Below are 12,403 nucleotides of genomic sequence, written 5' to 3' on the forward strand. Positions count from 1 at the left end.
ACAAAATATTCATGCAAAACTCAAACTTCTGAGCATGCTCAAAAGTAGTAATACCTCAGTTAATAACTAATTACCCTTCCTAAGGATGAGATGGTGACTAATCCAGGAGGTGATGGGGATATGGGTTCTTAGGCAATCCAGATGTGTTTTATGGTTTCTGAATGGTAGGGTGATTGGAAGTGGTCGCAGACTAATCAGTTTATTTATTATCATATATTTTATAATTATAAAAAAATATAAATATATTTAATTTATTTATTTTTTGTTAATCTTCAGTTTATGGTGCTTACCCATGTATCTGGAAGACAAGGAGTATTCATGACTCAACAAGGAGTGATGAGTGAGTAGATGTACTACCGGAAATAATTAACGGTTTTTATCTCTTATTTGCTTTACAATGCATTTAATTCCATATAATTTCCAGTTTTTTTTTTTTAAATGTAAGAATGTGTGTTAGTTTGTACGACTTCAGAAGGGATTCAAGCAAAAAAAAAAAAAAAAAAACAATCATAATCGTATAACCTTTATTTTTTTACTATGGTATACTAAAAATTAACCCAATTAATAAGCAAAAAAAGGAGTAAACACTGAATCATACACATATGTATAATTATTTTATTATTATAATATTTATTTTTTTTTGGCTTGAATCCCTTCCGAAAAATTGCACAAATACTAAAGATTAAACCTGATTAATAAACAAAAAGGAATAAACACACTGCCAGCTGAAGTGGTTTGCAGAACGACATTCACTAACAAAAAAAATCATGGTGATTAGCAGCCAGTCCTTTGTGAAGAAATGGGTGAAGCTACACATGCACATCACTCCATGTTGCACAGATCCCTGGGTAAGCACCATAAACTGAATTTAACCTTTTATTGTGACCGGTTGTGTGCAAATATTTTTTAATACTTTTGCACATTTTTAAAATTGTTTTTCTTTTTAAAACTTTGATAATTTATTTTCTGTTCAACTTTATTTTCCCTATGAAATAATTAAATGTGAAATAGTTAAAACATTAGCATGCTAACATTTTAACCTGCTACAAATTTAAAAGCTTCTACTTCTAACTTTGCACAATGCACTGGATGTTTTTGTTAACACAGAGTGGCATATGAAACCACAATCTTTATTTTATAACCTAATGCTGAAGGCAATGAATTTTGGACATCCATACTCTTCTAAATTAATACGGGGTATGCTTAAACTCTCCAACAGCTCTGTTAATTAGCAAGGCTTGGACAAATTAGCAAGTGATCGATTTATAATTTTTAAGTGGTAAATCTATTATCCAATGTGAAATTTAGAGGAAATACTGTGAATTTAAACAATTGTATGCAATTAGCATGTAATATCAGAACAGATATTACATACTAATTGCATTAACATGTAAATTTCTGATTTCATCACCTTGTAAATCATTCATAAGTGCTAAAAGCTGTATTTTCATTGCTTGAACCGAAAAGTAGCTTCAGATGGAAGCAAAAAAACCGCATGAAGTTTTATGTCCTATCAATTTCTTTAGTAACCGGTGGGATTATCCATATTTTGTCCTTGTACTTGCTGTTAATGTTGTCCTAAGTGGTAATGAGACAGGCAGATTTCACCACAGTCTGTTCTAATTTCTTTCATTGTTTAAGTTTATGGTGAAATGGATATCCAGATGAAACTAGACAAGTGAATATCAATCACATGTTGATTACAGAAAACAAAATTCTAAAATTAACAAAGGATTCACTCAAAAGATAGCATAGTGGGTCGACAATCAACAGATTTCTCGACATACATTGTGTTGATAATAATCATGTTGGTGTTATTGTGCTTGAAAGATTTTGAAGTTATCAGATAAATCTGGCTGCAGCAATACATGTGCAAACTTATGTTCTTTAATTTAACATTTTTGCTTAAAAAAATGTGATTTTTAAACAGACAGACAGACTAATTTAACAGCCTGGTAGGGTTAATACCTAAGGATTAAAAATACGACTATACTTGAACTAACAGCAGCTTTGTGAAGTACTTATGAAAAGAATAAGAAAAATGGACTATTATAAATTCATTTGCAGAACAATGAGTTGAACATTACTGTATCAGTATTTCTCCTTTATTGCAATAAGAAAAAAATCATGCTGCAAGTTTCAAATCTATTGCAATGCAGCCATATGTACTGTAATTTTGATATAGAGTTATCATATACTTTTTGTGGTTGTCAGTTCCTTTGTTCGAAAGATGACATCCTGTTGCCTCTGTGTGTTATTACCAGGTAACATCTATGAAGGGTGGCATTTCGTGTCTTTATGTGTATCACAACCTGTCTGCCTTCCGGTTAGGTTACACAAAATGGTAATTTATAATTTTAAAGAGATTTAAATAGAAAATATATTATGCTGTATGAAAAAGCATTCCTTTGTAATTAATTGAAGATTTCACTGAAATGCAAGTTGATATAAGTTTAAGAAATTGCAATAAACAGTTTTACACACGTTACTCTGCAGCTGTTTTGTGATTGGTTGTCAGCTGGCATAAAGGTGCAAGTGCAGTACTACAGGCGCCTCCGTAGCCAGGTGGGCAGAAGCAGCAGTGCGTAGCACACGCTTCTTGATTAGACCGGGGTTCGAGCCCGTGCCCACCAAGTACAGGGGATGTGAAAGGTCAGGGAATGACCACCGCATATCCCCGGAGCAATATGGCCTTAGTTGCTAATGCTCCTAAAAACCAAATAACAAACAAACAAACAGCAGTACTACAATTTGCCCTTCAGTCATGGAGTCATCCATATGTTGTTATAATTTCTTTGTGTGGCACAGAGCCTGAATCTGATAAATGTATGCTAGTTGTTAAAAATAAACATTGGACCCGATTATAGAAAAAAAAATCCAGAATTAGAATTATACTCTTAGTAATGATCACTTATACCTCGTGAATTTAAGATAGTTTATTCGGTTAATAACCAAATTCCTATACTTAATTAAGGTGATGTTTCGGAGACCTTGCCAGTACCCATCATCAGACCATATATTGCCTGTTGTCAGCATCCTGCTTGCTGAGTGTCTCGATCCCTACTGTAATTTAGTTATTAACTGAATATACTATCTTAATATCATGTGGTATAGGAGTGATCATTACTAAGAGTGTAATTCTATGGAAAAATAATCTCCTTCCCCAACTATATTAAATCCAAAATTAACAAAGTATTTGTTTGAAAGACTGCGCATAATGAACAATCAATCAGTGAACACTTGGGAAACTATGTGCAGTAATGGATTTCTCTAACGATTGTGTCATTTTTTTCAGTGCTAAGAAAACAAGACATAAGTACACTGATACAAACCTTCACCAAATATGACTAACATGCTCCTGGGTGTTTATCAACACGGCAGGGAGCTTGAAGTAAGCAATCAGATTCCTAGTTGTATGTCATGCTCACAAAATGTCAGTGCACACCTGTAACTCCTAAACAGAGCAATAAACATGGAGACGAACACCCACTTGGAAAGAAAGAGATGCAGAGCTGAAAACCAATTAAGGTAAGCTGTTTTTGACTTCTCAGGTTAACATTTGAGATGTCCAAGAAGTTTCACATTTAAAGCCAATAAAATGATTGGGAGAAAACATTGCTTGTTTCCAATTAAATATTAAAAATATATAAATGTTAAAGAAACTGAACAATTGGAAATATTGGGATGTGATTTTTCCCTTAAAAGCAAGGGTTATTTTATAGAGATAACAACCTGCACACAATTTATTTAGTTAAACAGAATACCCAGATATTTCAAAGATTTAATAGAACACAAAGATACCTAGATTAAACACAAAAGTATTTCATAGTAAAAACCATGTGGCTGACTTTCTCAACAGTTTAATTATTTGAGAGGGAAATAAATTATCAAAAGCTTAAATACAAAGACAAAAAACTCATAAAAATATTCAAAGATATTAAAAAATATTTGCATCACTCCATCAGTTCAGAAACTAAAACACATCTGGATTACCTAGGAACCCCCCCCCATAAAACACGCTATTTCAGTAAGTCAACATCATACTTCAGATGATAATTGGTAATCAGTATCTCACCCTCAGGAGAAGGATAATTATTTATTATTTATTATTCAGGGGAGACCAAAAATGAGGTGGAAGGGCATGATAAAGACCTTTCTCATTAAGAGAGGAAGAAATCAATGAAGAAGAGCTCATGGACAGGACATGGTGATGAGGCTTCTTACCGGTGGAACAGTGGATCGATGATGATGGCTACTCTCATAGATGATAGCAAATGTGCAACTCAAATTACGTGTTTGCAACTTACATTTGTGCAGAGCTGATTAAGCTATGCAACACCGGGAAAGTTACCAGTGGGCTCCAAGCAGCAAGTCCTATTAAATATACAAAGTGTGGCTGGCAATAAAAAGAACACAAAGTGAAGGAGCTCAAAAATGGTTTTATTTTCATATTACCACCTGAATGCACTTATTACATTGTTCTTAAAGTCTAAATGGAGTCAGTGAAGGCGTCCAAAGAGATGATGTATATATTATCCAACATCCTGAACTTTTCTCTCTGAGAGAAGTTTTCACCTCGGGAAAGAGGAAGAAGTCTGTGGTGCTAGTTCAGGAGAGTAGGGTGGATGGTTGATCTGTACAATGTCATGTTTCATCAGGCAGCAAGAACCAGCTGCCTTTCTCTCAAAATTGCAGCTCCACCCAGGAAATGTTTCAGAGTCTTTGAAGCAAATGACTTCCCTTCATGTATAAATTCGTTGTGAATCATACCCTGTTTGTTGAAAAAAATTATCAGTATTGTCTTGATCCTGGACTTCTGTAAATGTTTTTGGACACTGGTGATGATTTTGAAGTCAGCTGCATGCTCTGACGCTTCGTTCCTGTGTATTAACTAACACCCAACACTCATCTCCAGTGACAATACAGTCGAGGTGACAAAACTGGGACTGCCTTGTCAAGTTTGGATGAAATCTTCACATGATGACACTCTTCACTGCTCATCCATGAGGCTGTCCAGCAAAAATTTACCTTTTGCCTAAATCTTCATGCCAGATCATCTCCTTATTTATATACAACTCATTAACCATCATTCTGATGGTTAAATGATGATCCCATGCCACAATTTCACTGAACTTTTACAGCTGTCCCTATTTCATTGTCAGCACCTGCTTTTGAGTCAAAAAAACATCCTCATGCCCGTCTTTGAGTTGCTTATACCATTCAAACTCACTGGTAAGATTTAAGTTTCATCATATTACCATTAACATTAGTAGAGGCATATGATGCAAGAAAGCAAGCTTATGCAGCATCAGCCAAAAAAAAAAAAAACCTGCTCCCATTTCACCCCTCCATTCATTCCAAATACCTGTCCAGCTCAGCCTTGAATTTATTTAGGCTATCAACTTCAACAACAAAGGATGGAAGTCTGTTCCACCAACCAACTACCCACTGGCTAAAGGCAAACTCCCGCACATCTGTCTTTCCTCAATTTGAATTTATGCCCTCTCAGGTGATTATTCTGAGCAAGAGGAAGAATCCCATCAGTCTCCAGACACTGTAATTTGCAAAATACACGTATAAGCCTTTCTTCGTAAGAGAAACCCTTTGTTCCATTCATTAATCTTGCTGCCCTTCTCTGTACTCATTCCAACAGCTCTACATTCTTCTTAAAATGAGGCCTTCAGACCTGTATACAGTACTCAGGTGTGGCCTGACCATTGCCTTATACAAGGGGATAATCACTTCCTTATCCCTGCTAGAAAAATTCCTGTATATCATCGACAAGACACTATGAGCTACTCTTGCAGACTGTCTTCACTGCTCGGAAAACTTCATATCTGCCTGCACAATTACCCCCAGGTCCTTTTCATCCTCTACCCCTATCAGTGTAGTACCACAGAGTTGATACATCACTCTGGGGTTACTGTTTCCCATATGTAGTACTTTACATTTGTCAATGTTAAACTTCATTGGCCACCTCTCAGCCCATCTGCTCAACTTTTCTAGATCCTGTTGCAGCAGCGTACTGTCATTATTGTCCTTAACAACCCTGCCAACCTTCTTATTGTCTGCAAACTTGGACATTAAGCTTGATACACCACCATCAATATCATTTATAAATACAGAAAACAACAATGGACCCAACACTGAACCCTGAAGGACTCCACTAATAACATTAGTCCACGATGAGCAGTGTCCATTGATTACCACTCTCTTGTCTTCTTCCACTCAACCATCCCTTTATTCATAGCAGCAGTTTGCCTCCAATGCCACACTGCTCCAATTTGTTCACCAGTCTTCCATGTTCTACAATATCAAAAGCCTTTCTAAGATCCAAATATATGATATCAAAGTTATTCCCTGCATCCAGTTCCTTTGTGACCACATCATAGAATCCAATCAAATTGGTCAGGCAAGACTTTCCCTTAACAAAACCATGCTGTGTCCGAGCTATAACTGAAGTCTTGTCTAGATGATCCTGCAGTGCTTCTTTAACCAGTGCCTCCAATAATTTTCCTGGAATGGCAGTTAAACTAACAGGTCTATAATTACTTGTGTCACCCTTTAATCCTCATTTGTGAATTGGGGTCACATATGCACATTTCCAGTCCATGGGTACCTACCCTGAGTCCAAGGAAGCTCTCATAATTATGGCTAAGGGTTTGCTTACTTCCTTTGCTGCCTCCTTTAATATAACTGGATAGATTCCATCCACCCCGGGTGCTTTTTTTTAATACTCATTTAATACTCATTTAGTTTGTTAGCCACCTGAGCAGGATCATCAACAGTTGAACCATCAATATCCAGTGGACCAATCTGATTCATCCCTTTCCTTCTAGAGTTTACATGGGTAAAGAACTCTTTGTTTTTCTTTGAGTCCTTTGCCTGCCTAGTCTCTTTTGTGACTTGGTTACAGACCAGCTTATATCTATCATAATCTTCCATGTCACCCATTAATTTATATGTATCCCATGCATTTTTCTTCTGTGCCATATGTCTAATTAGTTCATCTGACATCCATTTAGGCCTAAACCTTGAACAATATTTCTTAGTTGGTATGTAAAGCCTAGTAGTTTGCAAGGTTAATTCTTTGAATGCTTCCCATTTTGAATTTGCTGTTGGTAACATCATCAGTATAGAATTTAAATACTGTCTCAGACCACTGTAGTCACCTTTACGAAAGCAAAAATCCTTCCCTTTACCCCTGATGATAGTTACCTCTTTGAGTAAATCCATCACTTCAGCACACTGTGATCACTGCCACCCAGTGGTTCCTTTATCTGCAGATTCTTAATGCATGAAGAATCACTACTGATAATCAGATCAAGAGTATTACTTCCTCTAGTTGCCTCTCAAACATGCTGATGTAGAAAACAATTATCCATTAAATCCACAAAAGCCTTGCTAGTGTGTGAGTGACCAACCCACAAATTCCAGTCAATATCTGGGAAATATGTCACACCAAACTGACTCGACTCTGCACTGTCCAGCGATGTCGACTGGCTTCACTTGGATTTTATATGTTTCTTAACTAATAGCATAACCCCTCCTCCCTTCATATCCTGTGTATCCTTCCTGTACACATTGTACTCCTGAAATTCCAATTCTGCATTCCTTATATCTGTGTGACACCACGTCTCTGATATTCCAACAATATCTGCCTTTGATGTTTTGAGCAATACCTCAAATTTATTTACAAAACTCCTAGCATTGGTGTACATGCAAATATACATGCACCTGTTCCTATTCTTAGCTACCCTAACACAACGCATGTGTTTACTTGCCGCAATGACTTCCAGCAGTCTCTTAAATACCTTGCATCTTGTTTTCCTGGCTGTTGCCCATTCCAATAGAAGCAGTGCAAGAATCACTTTCACCTCTGCCAGTGGTTACTGTTAATCTGTTAGTCCTTGAACTAATCATAAGCAGCTTTTAGTGTTTCGTACATTTCTGTTGCAGATTTTCCCAGTTTGAAGCAAAATTTGTTTGTTGTTCCGTTGCAAAATCTTGACATGAATGTTAATGCTACCGATGAAACTAGTTGTCACTTTCAACCTGTCAGACTACTGGACAACCTCTGTACCACCATCTGTTGGAGGAAGTTTGAACTACAACATACCACTTCCATTTATTTTCAAATTTTTTGAACTTGACTGCAACACCACCAGCCTCAGAACTTTATTGTCACACCTTATATAATTATATATTCAGATTTTATTAGGATTATCAGCATAAAACTTTTGAACATCATTTTTTTTTTTTTTTTTAATTTGATATATATAAAAAAAAAAGGGCTGGTGAATTTTGTTCATATGTTTGTTCACATGATTTATAAAAGTGCATTCATAAGCATAATTTATATGCTATGGGGGCTAAAAAAGCCCACAGTTCTTTCAAACCTTATAAAGAACTCTATAAGGAAATTAAAGATAATCACTAATAATTTGGTACAATTCTTCAATTCGATTTCCATCTCCACCACATCAAGCTCCATTCTACCACCTCTTCATCTAGCTGATTCCTTCCATTAATAACAACTATGATCTCCCAGATCTTCAAGGCTCATATGTTCTTTTTTTTTCTTTTTTTTTTTGATTAATCCCAATTTGTAAATGCCTCTTTGGTTACCCTCTCTGGTATATTTGCTATTTGACTAATTGCACCTTTTTTTTTACCCCGCAGAAGTCTGCTGAGCCTCTTGCATCAACCAGTTTCTGACCACAGGATTGTCGTTGGCTGGCTGCTATTTAGTTATTGGAATAATCTACATACACTCATGCATGAAAACCCAGGCAGGGTTGCAGTTTCCAAGATACTCATACCAGTATGCCTGGCACTGGCTATCCTGCCTCTTTCAAAGTTTCTTAAATATTTTTCTTGTGCTCATTCTCACAGTGTTTTACACATATAGCATCCCTACATATCTGCCTGCCTGCTTTATATCACGTGGTGCTGTTACCAGAGAAGTTTTGTTTTGTAAAGTGGGCAGGTAAATCTAATAAAAATAGGCCAGTCATTGTATAAGGAACAGTAAATATAAAACACTTTTTCCATTGTGTAATGAATTCAAACTTTTCTTTTTGGTCCAAGGATACCTTACTTTCAGCAGTCTGATATGAAGTTCTCTGAGCAGTGCAGACAGCCTGCCAGGAGAGCTCATGGAGTTTTTTCAATGATATACAGGAATTCTGCTAGCAGATTTAAGGAGATAATTATTCCATTGTATAAGGCAATGGTCAGGCCACATCGTGAGTACTGCATACATGAGGTCTGGAGGCCTCATTTTAGGAAGGATGTAGAGCTGTTGGAACAGGTACAGTGAAGGGCAATGAGATTAGTGAGGGAAACAGAAGGGTGCTCTTACCAAGAAAGGCTTCCATTCTGCAAATTGCAGCATTTGAAGACTAGGCACCTGCGAGGTGATCTGATTGAGGTGTTTACTGCCTTGAATGGATTGAGCAAACCGAATGCTAATAGGATTCTTTGTTTGCCGAGACTATGTCCCCTCATATGCATAATTGCAGAATTGATGTGTGGAAGTTTGTTTTTTGCTAGCACGTGGTTGATTGCTGGAACAAACTTCCATTTGTTTTTGTGGAAGTGGATATCGTAAATAAATTCAAGGAAGAACTAGATAAACTATTGGAGGGAATGGGTAAGTGAAATGGGAAGGGGTTTTTTTTTTTTGGCTAATGCTGCATAAGCTTGCTTTCTTGCATCATTTGCTGCTAACAATACTAAAATATGATGTGCATGTTATAACTACACTTGACAAACTTGATGTACCAACAGTGGCAGATGTAATGGGTGGCAAATGTTGACAGGACCCTGAAGATACTTGCGCTTACTGATTTAGGAGTTAAAATACTATTTCATATTTTTTTTTCTCTCAGGTAACAACAACAAAAAAAAAAAAAAAAAGCTGTTAGCAGTAATGTTCAGGAGAGTTACGTGTTCAACCTTGTCTGCCTTCCCCTTCTCTCTTTAAGTAATGGAAAGATAGTTGTAGTGAGTATGTGTACACATTATCTGCATATCTTTTTGCATGTTGTTTCTTCTCTGTTTTGCTTAGCATTGTAGTGTTAAAATGTTTATACAGAAGCAAAGGAATCATGTGAATCACCCTGACAATTTCTGCTGTGTGTATTTGGATGCGCCTCCGTAGCCAGGTGGGAAGGAGCAGCAGTGCATAGCACACGCTTCTTGATTAAACCGGGGTTCGAGCCCGTCACCACCAAATACGGAGAATGTGGAAAGGTCAGGGAATGACCACCGCATATCCCGCAGCAATATGGCCTTAGTTGCTAATGCTCCTAAAAACCAAATAACAAATAACAACAGTATGTGGATGGTTTATGACAAAAACTCAGAGAGGACTGTGGCATTACTAAACAGGCATATTTTTTCTACTTTGGTTTAAATGTTGATAATCAGGACAAAACTTTGACCCCACACACACACACTATTATCTCCAGGCACAAATTTAAGGCTATGCCTAACTAGGAAAATTAAAAGTATGCCTGTGGTGTGGCAAGAACTGTGCAACCACATTGATGATTGCTATTTCTGCATGACAACAATATCAGGGATGTCTAAAAAAAGCAAGTGCAGCAAGAAATATCCTAACATGTCATCTGCAGTAAGGCCTATTCCTCCTATTGCATTCAGGGAAGTAATCATAGAAGTTGCTAAGCTTTTCATACCAACTAAGAAATAATCTTCAAGGCTTAGACTTAAATGGATGTAGTAGTAGTAGTGGCATGTGATGCAAGAAAGCAAATGTATGAGCTTATGCAGCATCAGCCAAAAAAAAAAAAAAAAAAAAAATCACACCATTCCCTCCAAATGCCTGTCCAGTTCCTCCTTAAATTTATTCAACCTATCAACTTCCACAACGACAGATGGAAGTTTGCTCCAGCAATTAACCACCCGCTGGCTAAAGGCAAATTTCCGCACTTCTATTCTACATCTGTCTTTTCTTAATTTGAATTTATGCCCCCTTAGGTTCGTAATCTGAACAAGTGGAAGGATCCCATCAGAATTCAGCTTGCTCAACCCATTCAAGGCCTTATACACCTCAATCAGATCACCGCGCAGGTGCCTAGTCTCCAGCCTCTGCAATTTGCAGAACTTAAGCCTCTCTTGGTAAGAGGATCCCTTCATTCCCCTCACCAATCTTGTTGCCCTTCTCTGTACACGCTCAAGTAAATCTACATCCTTCCTAAAATGAGGCCTCCAGACCTGTATGCAGTACTCAAGGCGTGTCTTGACCATTGCCTTATACAGAGGGATAATCACCTCCTTTTCCCTGCTAGCAAAATTCCTATATATTATTGACAAAACCCCATGACCTGCCCTGGCAGCCTGTCTACATTGCTCAGAGAACTTCATATCTGACTGCACAATTACTCCCAGGACTTTTTCATTTTCTACCACCTTAAGTGTAGTGCCACACAGTTGGTAGATTTCTCTGGGGTTACTTCTACCCATATGCAGTACTTGGCATTTGTCAAGGTTACACTTCAGTTGCCACTTCTTAGCCCATCTGTCCAAATTATCTAGATCCTGTTGCAGTAGCACACTGCCATTACTGTCATTAACAACCCTGCCAACCTTTGTATCATCTGCAAACTTCGACATTAAGCCTGATATACCTTCATCAATAGCATTGATAAATATACAAAACAACAGTGGACCTAACACCAAACCCTGTGGGACTCCACTAATAACATTAGTCCAAGAAGAGCAGCACCCATTGATTACTACCCTCTGTCTTCTCCCACTTAACCATCCTTTTATCCATTGTAGCAACTTACCCTTAATACCATTCTGCTCCAATTTGTACAATAGTCTTCCATGCGCAACAGTGTCAAAAGCTTTCCTGAAATCCAAATATATGATATCAAAATTATTTTTTGCATCCAGTTCCTTTGTAACCACATCATAATATCCTATCAAATGTGTCAGACAGGACTTTCCCTTAACAAACTCATGCTGTGTCTGAATTATTGCTGCAATCTTGTCTAGATGCAATGCATCTTTAACCAGCGACTCCATTATTTTACCCGGAACAGAAGTTAAACTAACTGGTCTGTAATTACACGTGTCACCCTTCGATCCCCCTTTGTGAATTGGGGATACATTTGCACATCTCCAGTCCGTGGGAACCTCCCCTGAGTCCAAGGATGGTCTCATAATTATGGCTAAGGGTTTGCTTAGTTGCTTTGCCGCCGCCTCTAATATAACTGGATAGATCCCATCCACCCCAGGTGCTTTTCTTACGTTTAACTTCAACAATTTCTCTTCCACTTTGCTCTCAGTTATTACAAGATCATTAAGCACCCTGCTACAATTTGATAACCTTCTGCCATTTTCAATAACTTAATAACTCCTCATGTGTGAA

Source organism: Mastigoproctus giganteus, chromosome 5 (genome assembly GCF_048544385.1).
Source record: "Mastigoproctus giganteus isolate SK-2022 chromosome 5, ASM4854438v1, whole genome shotgun sequence".
Taxonomy (NCBI): domain Eukaryota; kingdom Metazoa; phylum Arthropoda; class Arachnida; order Uropygi; family Thelyphonidae; genus Mastigoproctus; species Mastigoproctus giganteus.